Genomic DNA, 10,705 nt, shown 5'->3' with positions numbered 1-10,705 from the left:
ATTTTGGAGACTTTGTCCACATGTGTGGGGACCACCGGAGATAGCTTTTAGTCATCTTACTTTTGGCTTTTTAAGGGGAGGACGTACAGAAGCAAGGGGGGACCTCTAGTTTAGCTTTTTAGTTTAGTTCTAGTTTCCTTTCTCTGGACTGGCCTCTGACACACGCCAGGTGTTCGACAATATTCCCCAACGGGAAAAACATCTTTTATTCCTTGCTTTCTAGTAAAAACGCAATGCCTTTGCAATCCAGTACTTTTTGCTGCAATTCAACTATGAGGAGTGGCTAATTTCTTCATCTAGTCAGAGGTTAAATCGAAGCTTTGGTTCGACAAAACTGTGAGATCGAATTGATTTCCCTACGTTCTTTAATTTGCAAGTGTTTATATATTTCCTGTTCACTTATGCATATGATTATTTCTTGCAATTAAATACTTGATCACTGTTTAATTGTGTGAGTAATTAACAGCCATCTAAGAGTGCTCAATCCGTAATTGTTGGGTAATTTTAGTGCATGTGGCAAGTGATATGATTCAATTGTAGTAGAAACTTTTGAGTCGTTGTTGCGGAAATATATGATATAGCCTAAATAAACCGAGCGTGTGTGTTTGTTGGTTATAATTGGTGGCCAGTCTAATGATTAATGCTGTCAATAGGTTAAATCCTAAGAGCGTGTTTAGGACTGCTTAATTGGCTAGGGCAATAACTACAGAGCTTGTTGTGGTTATCGAATCAGGAAGGTTAGGCAGGTTGTCAGAGCTTGTTGACAACCATAACCAGTTTATTTGTAAATGAAAGATTTTATCTCTGCATCTGTGATCAGTGATTCGAACCATAAGTGGAGATTATACCTTTGACTAGAGATTTTCCTTCCGTCAATTTACTTTATATTTTTAATTTGAGCAATTAAATTAGACAGTTCCATATCAACTTCCCCCATTTTTATTTAATGTTACATTCATTCAAAATAAATTCCCAAGTCCCTGTGGATTCGACCCTGCTCGCTGCTATATTCGAATTTTGTCTTTCACGTAATTAATACACTTTGGTATATCGGATCAAGCAAACTCTGGCACCAGGGTGAAGCTAGTAACCCATTGCACAGCCTAAGTCCCTGCTCCAGTACCATAGTGGACTTAATTCGTGACTTAAGAGTAGGAATTTTATTTTTGCTGGTTTGACACCCAACAAATTTTGGCGCCGTTGCCGGGGACTTGGTGTCAGAATAAATTTATTTTCTTTGAATTATATTTTCTTTGTTTATTTTTTATTTTTATTTTTATTGTTACTGGTTTATGCCTAGATCTTCTCGTACAGGTGAACTGCAATATAATCCTGAGATAGAGAAAACTGCTCGTGCATTGAGAAAAGCAACAAGAGAACGAGCAGAGGCATCCTCCTCATCTACTGGACATAATTCAGTAGTAGGTTTTGTGGATTCATTTAGTGAGACGGAAGAGATAGATAGCACCATGGCTAATGAACGGACATTGAGAGAATTGGCTGCACCAGATTTAAATCAACAGCCTCTATGCATTACTTATCCTACATTAGAGGTTGCATTTGAGTTAAAATCTGGACTAATCCATTTACTTCCTTCTTTTCATGGCTTACCAGGTGAAGATCCCCACAAGCATCTCAAAGAATTCCATGTGGTTTGCTCGACAATGAAACCTCAGGGAGTCACAGAGGAGCAAATTAAATTAAGAGCCTTTCCATTTTCCTTAGCCGATAAAGCTAAGGATTGGCTCTATTATCTGCCCTCTGGGTCAATATCCACATGGACAGACATGAAGAAGCATTTTCTAGAAAAATTCTTTCCTGCATCCCGAGCTGCAAGCATTAGGAAAGACATCTGTGGAATTCGACAATTCAATGGAGAGACTCTACATGAATATTGGGAAAGATTCAAGCAACTATGTGCTAGTTGTCCTCATCATCAAATTCCTGACCAACTCCTCATCCAGTATTTTTATGAGGGTCTGTCCCAAACTGACAGAAGAATTATTGATGCTGCCAGTGGGGGCTCCTTAGTGAATAAAACACCCACGGAGGCAAGAAATTTGATATCGAGTATGGCTGCAAATGCTCAACAATTTGGAGACAGGCAGGATAACACGACTCGTAGAGTCAATGAGGTAAGTAATTCTACAATAGAGCAAAGATTAGATTGTCTAACTTCTTTGGTTGAAAAGTTAGCTATAGGACAAATGCAGCAATTGAAAACATGTGGAATCTGCTATGGTTCGAGTCATCCAACAGATATGTGTCCCACACTCCAAGATGATTCGACTGAGCAGGCTAATGCAGTTGGATTTCCAGGACCACCTCAGAGACGGTATGATCCCTATGCAAACACCTATAATCCAGGATGGAGGGATCATCCTAATTTTAATTATGCAGTAAGGCCACCAGGATTTTCACATCAGTCACAATATCAACCTAGACCTCAACTTTCACAGCAACAACCTGCTCCTAAATCAGGTATGTCACTTGAGGATATTGTGAAATCTTTGGCTACTAACACTCAACAATTTCAACAGGAGACGAAAACTAGCATTCATAATTTGGAGAATCAAATGAGCCAGTTAGCTTCCACAGTCAATAGATTGGAATCCCAATTATCTGGAAAGCTACCTTCGCAGACAATTGTCAACCCCAAGCAAAATGCTAGTGCCATCACATTAAGAAGTGGCAAAGAGTTGCCTGAGCCGAGCAAGAAAATTTCTGAACAAGCAATCGAGGAAGAGCTCGAAAAAGAGGGGAATGTGTCTCAACCTAGAGCCTTGGAACAACCAGATTTTGGAGAAAAATCAACACAAGTGGTTACACCTCCGCCTCCATTTCCTAGTCGACTGGCAAAGTCCAAAAAGCAAGAGCACGAACAGGAGATTTTGGACACTTTTCGAAAAGTTGAGGTAAATATCCCTCTTTTAGATGCAATTAAGCAAATTCCTAGATATGCTAAATTTTTGAAGGAATTATGCACTGGTAAGAAAAAGTTGAAAGGAAACGAGAAAGTGCATATGGGAGAAAATGTTTCGGCAGTTTTGCAGAAAAAATTGCCTCCTAAATGCAAGGACCCAGGTATGTTTACTGTCCCTTGCAAAATAGGTAATATTAAAATTGAAAAAGCTATGTTGGATTTGGGTGCTTCGATAAATGTTATGCCTCGTTCTATTTATAATTTGATGAACATTAGGCCTTTAAAAGAGACGGGCGTAATAATTCAACTGGCTGATCGATCAAATGCCTATCCTGATGGAGTTTTGGAGGATATTTTAGTGCAAATTGATAATTTGATTTTTCCTGCAGATTTTTATGTGCTTGATATGGAGGATGATAATTCTAATTCATCTCCAATACTGTTAGGGAGACCATTTTTGAAAACTGCTAGAACAAAAATTGATGTTTTCACTGGCACATTGACTATGGAATTTGATGGTGATGTTATTAAATTTAATATTTATGATGCCATGAAATATCCTGGTGAATCTCATTCAATTTTTGTTATAGATGTAATTGATTCTTTGGCGCAGCAAAATTTTGAATTTAATAATGACGATGCGTTGAAGGTTGCTATTTCTACTGGTCTCTGTCAGGAAAATTTGCAAAAGATAAAAGGGAAGTTTGTTTTTCCTTTTGAATTGCAGGAAGTTATTTTTGAATTGAATTCTCTTTGCCCAGAATTTTCCAATGTGTCTTACTTGGAATTACCTCTGTCTCATTCACAGCTTTTGCCATCTATTGTGCAAGCCCCGAAGGTGGAATTAAAGCAGTTACCGGATAATTTAAAGTATGCATTCTTGGGAGATGGAGATACACTCCCAGTAATAATTTCCAGTAAATTGACTGCTTTAGAGGAAGAAAAACTAATTCGGGTGTTGAAGGACCACAAGGAGGCAATAGGATGGACAGTGGCTGACATAAAAGGATTAAGTCCAGCCACTTGCATGCATCGCATCTTGTTAGAAGATGGTGCTAAGCCTTCGAGAGAGGCTCAACGGAGATTGAACCCACCAATGATGGAGGTAGTGAAGAAAGAAGTTTTAAAACTTCTTGACACAGGTATAATCTATCCCATTTCGGATAGTAAGTGGGTAAGTCCTGTTCAAGTAGTTCCTAAAAAGACAGGAATTACTGTTATTGAAAATCCTAAAGGTGAGTTAGTGCCCACTCGAGTTCAAAATGGGTGGAGAGTTTGTACCGATTTTAGAAAATTAAATGCATTAACTCGTAAAGATCATTTTCCATTGCCTTTTATTGATCAGATGTTGGAAAGGTTGGCAGGAAAATCTCATTATTGCTGTCTTGATGGTTTTTCAGGTTTTCTACAAATTCCAGTGGCGCCTGAAGATCAAGAGAAAACCACATTTACTTGCCCTTTTGGTACATTTGCCTATAGACGAATGCCTTTTGGTCTTTGTAATGCGCCTGCTACATTCCAAAGGTGTATGGTTAGTATATTTTCTGATTATGTGGAGAATATCATAGAAGTGTTTATGGATGATTTTACTGTCTATGGTAATTCTTTTGATGAATGTTTAACTAACCTCACAAAAATTCTTAAAAGGTGCATTGAGACTAATCTTGTTTTAAATTATGAGAAATGCCATTTTATGGTGGACCAAGGCATAATTTTAGGCCATGTGGTATCTGCAAAAGGAATTGAGGTAGATAAGGCTAAGGTAGAAATTATCAAATGTTTACCTTACCCTGCAAGTGTGCGGGAAGTTCGCTCTTTTCTTGGCCATGCAGGTTTTTATAGGCGTTTCATCAAAGATTTTTCAAAGATATCCCATCCTCTATGCAAATTACTTCAAAAGGATGTGGTATTTCATTTTGATGATAATTGCAAGAGTGCATTTGACACGCTCAAGGGATCATTGACTTCAGCACCAGTGGTTCGACCACCAAACTGGAGTCTTCCTTTCGAGATAATGTGTGATGCCAGCAATTTTGCTGTTGGTGCAGTACTTGGCCAGAAGGAGGGCAGAGCTTCTTATGTCATTTATTATACCTCGAGGACCTTGGATGGTGCCCAGTGCAATTATTCGACTACGGAAAAGGAGCTTTTAGCTATTGTTTTTGCTTTAGAAAAATTCCGTTCTTATTTACTTGGCACTAAAGTCATTATTTATTCTGACCATGCAGCTTTGAAATATTTGCTCAACAAGAAAGAGGCCAAACCACGACTTATAAGGTGGATTCTCCTACTCCAAGAATTTAATTTGGAAATTAAAGACAAAAGGGGTGCCGAAAATATGGTTGCTGATCATCTCAGTCGTTTGATCAATAGTGAAGGACCTACTCCCTTGAAGGATAATTTTCCAGATGAGCATCTTTTTGTAGTTCAAAAGACAATTCCCTGGTATGCTGATTTAGTGAATTATCTGGTTACTAGAACGCTACCTAATGATTTGTCTCGAGCTCAAAAGGAAAAAATTAAAAGTGATGTTAAATATTATGTGTGGGATGAACCATACTTGTGGAAATATTGTTCTGATCAAATTATTCGCAGGTGTGTGTCTAAAGAAGAGGTTCCATCAATTTTATCTTTCTGTCACTCATATGCGTGTGGTGGACATTTTGGCCCTAAGCGAACTGCAAGAAAGGTTTTAGAGTGTGGTTTATTTTGGCCAACTTTGTTTAGTGATGCATACTTATTTTGTAAATCATGTGCAAATTGTCAAAAGACAGGTAATTTAAGCCATAGAGATCAAATGCCTCTTACTCCTATACTGGTTTGTGAAATTTTCGATATATGGGGTATAGATTTTATGGGTCCATTTCCTTCCTCTTTTGGTAATATGTATATATTACTTGCAGTTGATTATGTCTCAAAGTGGATAGAGGCTAAGGCAACTAGGACTGACAATGCTAAGGTTGTAGTTGATTTTATTAAATCTCATATTTTTGTCAGGTATGGCACGCCAAGAGCAATTATCAGTGACCGAGGGACACACTTCTGCAATCGAGTAATGGAAGCATTGTTGAAGAAATATGGCGTCACTCACCGGGTTTCTACGTCCTATCATCCGCAGACTAGTGGTCAAGCAGAAATCTCCAATAAAGAAATCAAGTCGATACTTGAAAAGACGGTGAATCCCAATAGAAAGGATTGGAGTTTGCGCTTAGATGATGCACTTTGGGCTTACCGTACAGCTTTTAAGACCCCCATAGAAATTCAAAGTCTTCACACTGACAAGATTTTTAAGGTTAATGGTCATCGTCTCAAACCTTTTTATGAAGGATTTCAAGTTAATAATGTTGAGGAGGTGACCCTTGCAGTGCCTGAACTCTCTGATTGAAGCATTATTTTGTCTAGCCAAAGACTTTAAAGAAAGGCGCTTTTGGGAGGCAACCCAATTGTTCATTTTAATTGTTTGTTCAATTCCGTGTGGTAGTTTAGAGGTGTTCTCCTTGAATTCGACTAATTTTGGGTTTCAGTTTTCGTTTTTGCCGATTTATAGGTGCCCTTCAGTTTTGACGTGCCCGCGTGATGACGTGCAGGAAGCTCACAATGAGAATCGTCCGAAAGCCACAGTGAAACGCGACTAGAAAACGCGAGTTGAAGGCGCGTTTTCAATCGCGTTTACATTCCTGCGAGATTTGTGCACAAAACGCGACTTATAAAACGCGAGTTGAAGGCGCGTTTTCAATCGCGTTTTCATTCCTGCAAGATTTGTGAAGGAAACGCGACTTATAAAACGCGAGTTGAAGGCGCGTTTTCAATCGCGTTTTATGTGTCCCAACAAAGGCTTCAGAAACGCGATTTCAGCTCATTTCTTCCTCTCTTCTTAGTTTTCCAGGTTCAGACTTTGGAGGCTCGCATGGTCAACGTCGATGCCAATGTCGCCGGCATGGCACATGATTTGGCGCAGTCTCTGTTTCTTACAGGCTTTGCACCTCCGTTTCCACCTCGCCCTTCACTATGCCCCGATTTCAGGGAAGTGTGGTTGCTTTCCCTCTCACTTTTGCTTCACTTTTGCTTTTTATTTGTCACATTGAGGACAATGTAGGATTTAGGTGTGGGGGGAGCAGTTATGGTGCTAGTGTCTTTCATTCATTTTCTTTTTCTTCTTTTTAGTGATTAGCTCGTATGTGATGCCAAGTTTGATGTTGGATTGTTGCCTCTATTTCTGCTATTGCCAAGTTTTAATAATAAAAGGGTACCAAGTTAATGTGGTTGAATCCAAAAACATCTCTTTGGTGAATATCAATGATTGTTTTACTCTTATAATTTTTGGTTAACTTTCCTAGGCATAGGGAATGATTATTGGCATTTTCGTGTGAATTGGTCCGGTTATTAACTTTAGTTCTCCATGTTTGAAAATGAGGCTAGCTGATGCAAGTTTTCTTTTGGTTTTTGTGTTATATTGAGTTTTTGTGATTTTTAACTATGAATAAACTTGACTGTACTCCGCTATTAGTTACTACTGAGTAACCGGGGATCTGCACCTAAAAGTGTTGATTCTCGCGTCAAAAGGTAGTAACTTCTATGAGTACGTGGTCACGTGGCGATAGAAGCTGAGTAACCGGGCTCCTTCATCTGGCCAATGTTGGAGTTCGCGTCAAAAGGCTCAAATGGCTAGCGACTAAGTCTTTTGTTACTATTGAAAGAAAAAAAAAAGAGAGAAAAGTAGAAAAAATGTGAAAAAAAGTGAAGGTTGTGTTAGTGTGTAATAAAAGTCAGCTTGCCGAATTATGGATTTAATGTTGAGATTTTGGTTAATAGTTGGACCATTTGCTGATAACTGTTGTGTGTCATTCCTTTTTCTTAGATTAGTTAACCTGGAATTAGAGGCATTTGTGGTTTAGAAGCTAACCGGAGTGATGTTTCTTGGACTTGACCATTGATGCTTGAATATTATTTTTCTTGGTATCTTGGCAATTTGTTGGATAGAGCAATAGCCACTATCAAATATTGGTGTTTGTTTCTTGTTCTCATGCTTGAGGACAAGCATGGTTTAGGTGTGGGGGGAATTGATAGGGTGTTAATTGTTGGTATTTTTATTATTAATTTTCCCTTCTATCCCTGACAAATATTGTGTTAATTGCTGATATTTACTCATATTTGGTATCGGGACTTAATTTCAGGAATGAAGCAGAAAACTACCAAAAAGGAGGGACTTTATGGAGAATATGGAGACTTCTAAGGGCTTCAATCCTTAGGCCTTGGATTGGTGGGGACCACAAAGCTATAAGTCATTTGGGCTCTTAAAAGAAAGCAACGTAGAGAGACTTGGAAGAAGGAGTAATTTTGGAGACTTTGTCCACATGTGTGGGGACCACCGGAGATAGCTTTTAGTCATCTTACTTTTGGCTTTTTAAGGAGAGGACGTACAGAAGCAAGGGGGGACCTCTAGTTTAGCTTTTTAGTTTAGTTCTAGTTTCCTTTCTCTGGACTGGCCTCTGACACACGCCAGGTGTTCGACAATATTCCCCAACGGGAAAAACATCTTTTATTCCTTGCTTTCTAGTAAAAACGCAATGCCTTTGCAATCCAGTACTTTTGGCTGCAATTCAACTATGAGGAGTGGCTAATTTCTTCATCTAGTCAGAGGTTAAATCGAAGCTTTGGTTCGACAAAACTGTGAGATCGAATTGATTTCCCTACGTTCTTTAATTTGCAAGTGTTTATATATTTCCTGTTCACTTATGCATATGATTATTTCTTGCAATTAAATACTTGATCACTGTTTAATTGTGTGAGTAATTAACAGCCATCTAAGAGTGCTCAATCCGTAATTGTTGGGTAATTTTAGTGCATGTGGCAAGTGATATGATTCAATTGTAGTAGAAACTTTTGAGTCGTTGTTGCGGAAATATATGATATAGCCTAAATAAACCGAGCGTGTGTGTTTGTTGGTTATAATTGGTGGCCAGTCTAATGATTAATGCTGTCAATAGGTTAAATCCTAAGAGCGTGTTTAGGACTGCTTAATTGGCTAGGGCAATAACTACAGAGCTTGTTGTGGTTATCGAATCAGGAAGGTTAGGCAGGTTGTCAGAGCTTGTTGACAACCATAACCAGTTTATTTGTAAATGAAAGATTTTATCTCTGCATCTGTGATCAGTGATTCGAACCATAAGTGGAGATTATACCTTTGACTAGAGATTTTCCTTCCGTCAATTTACTTTATATTTTTAATTTGAGCAATTAAATTAGACAGTTCCATATCAACTTCCCCCATTTTTATTTAATGTTACATTCATTCAAAATAAATTCCCAAGTCCCTGTGGATTCGACCCTGCTCGCTGCTATATTCGAATTTTGTCTTTCACGTAATTAATACACTTTGGTATATCGGATCAAGCAAACTCTGGCACCAGGGTGAAGCTAGTAACCCATTGCACAGCCTAAGTCCCTGCTCCAGTACCATAGTGGACTTAATTCGTGACTTAAGAGTAGGAATTTTATTTTTTGCTGGTTTGACACCCAACAACCATTCGATGACTCTAGACTCCTTGGGGGGCTAGTGTAGTAGGGCCAATCCACCGGAGCCACGTATCAGTTCGGACATGATGGCTTGTCAGCTCGACCAGATCAGTTCAGACAAGTATGGAGTTCAGTTAGCTCGTGATCTCCGTCTCCTCGCTAGTGGGCCGAATGGGCCGGAGCTCCCTAGCTTTTCGGAACTAGGCAGGAGGCAGAATCCTAAGGGGAGTTCATCTTTACTAGGGCTCATAATCTTATAAGGAAACTACTACTAAGAGTTTTATAAATATAGCACAAAGGGACCAAACAAGATACGCCATCTATAGTAATCAATACTATTGCTTTACTCGTAGACATAACTGACTTGACCGTCAGATTTACAACGGCAAGCTGGTCTCGTAGTTCGTTCCTTTGCAGGTCAATTGGGCCACCCCTCGTTGACACCAGTTCGCTCCTCTCAGTTCGCTAGCTCTGTTCGGATCGCGCTCTTGGCAATCGCATTAGCACCTATTTATGGAAGACTAGTAAGTTGGCTAAACCGACTTAAGGCGCGAAATCTTAATGCTGAGGAAACTTAAACCGTCAAAGAAACTAAGAATACTTTGTTCCAAGATAGACTACTAAGACTTTTTCACACTTAAGAAAGTCGTGATATTGTACTAGCCTACCAAAACAAAACATACAACCAATAAATGGACCAATGATGTGACAACAACTTTAGCAACTAAATACAAAGGAATTGACTTGGTTTAAACTGCACAACAGTCCTCAATTGTTTGAGATCATATCAAGACTCCCATGTTGCATCTCTGAAAAATGAATTGCTCCATTAAACCAGTACCTTGGTAGCAAGAGAGTTGCCTCTTTTTACCAATTGTTGATCCAAAAATGTAATAGGTTCCAACATGAGCTGCTCTTGATCAGTGACTGGAGAAGGAATGCTAGAAATGACTAAATGATTGCCCATCTTCTTCTTCAATAAAGACACATGAAAAGTAGGATGTATCTTCACTTCCACTAGACCAACTTTCTTGATTACTTGAAAAGACCCATAGTAATTGGGCGCTAACTTTTGGCAAGAGCGTTCCTTCAGAGAATGTTGCTTGTAGGGGTGAAGTTTAACATATACCAAATCACCAACTTCAAATTGCCAATCAGACCTATGTTTGTTTGCTAACTAATTTATTCAGTTTTGTGACTTGTGTAGATTATGCTTTAACCGATCAAAGATTGTTTTCCTTACTGCCGGACTTCTGCCTACTAGAT

General features: G+C 38.9%; 1 pseudogene; it reads left to right on the top strand.

The window, feature by feature from the left end:
* The window catches only part of LOC113780251, a 39,344-nt pseudogene extending 33,036 nt beyond the window's left edge, over positions 1–6,308 (top strand).
* The last annotated feature ends 4,397 nt before the right edge of the window (positions 6,309–10,705 follow it).

The sequence above is a fragment of the Coffea eugenioides genome, chromosome 8 (genome assembly GCF_003713205.1).
Source record: "Coffea eugenioides isolate CCC68of chromosome 8, Ceug_1.0, whole genome shotgun sequence".
In the NCBI taxonomy this organism is placed as follows: domain Eukaryota; kingdom Viridiplantae; phylum Streptophyta; class Magnoliopsida; order Gentianales; family Rubiaceae; genus Coffea; species Coffea eugenioides.
Note: the sequence above shows the minus strand (reverse complement) of the source record. Positions and strands in the feature narration are given on the sequence as shown.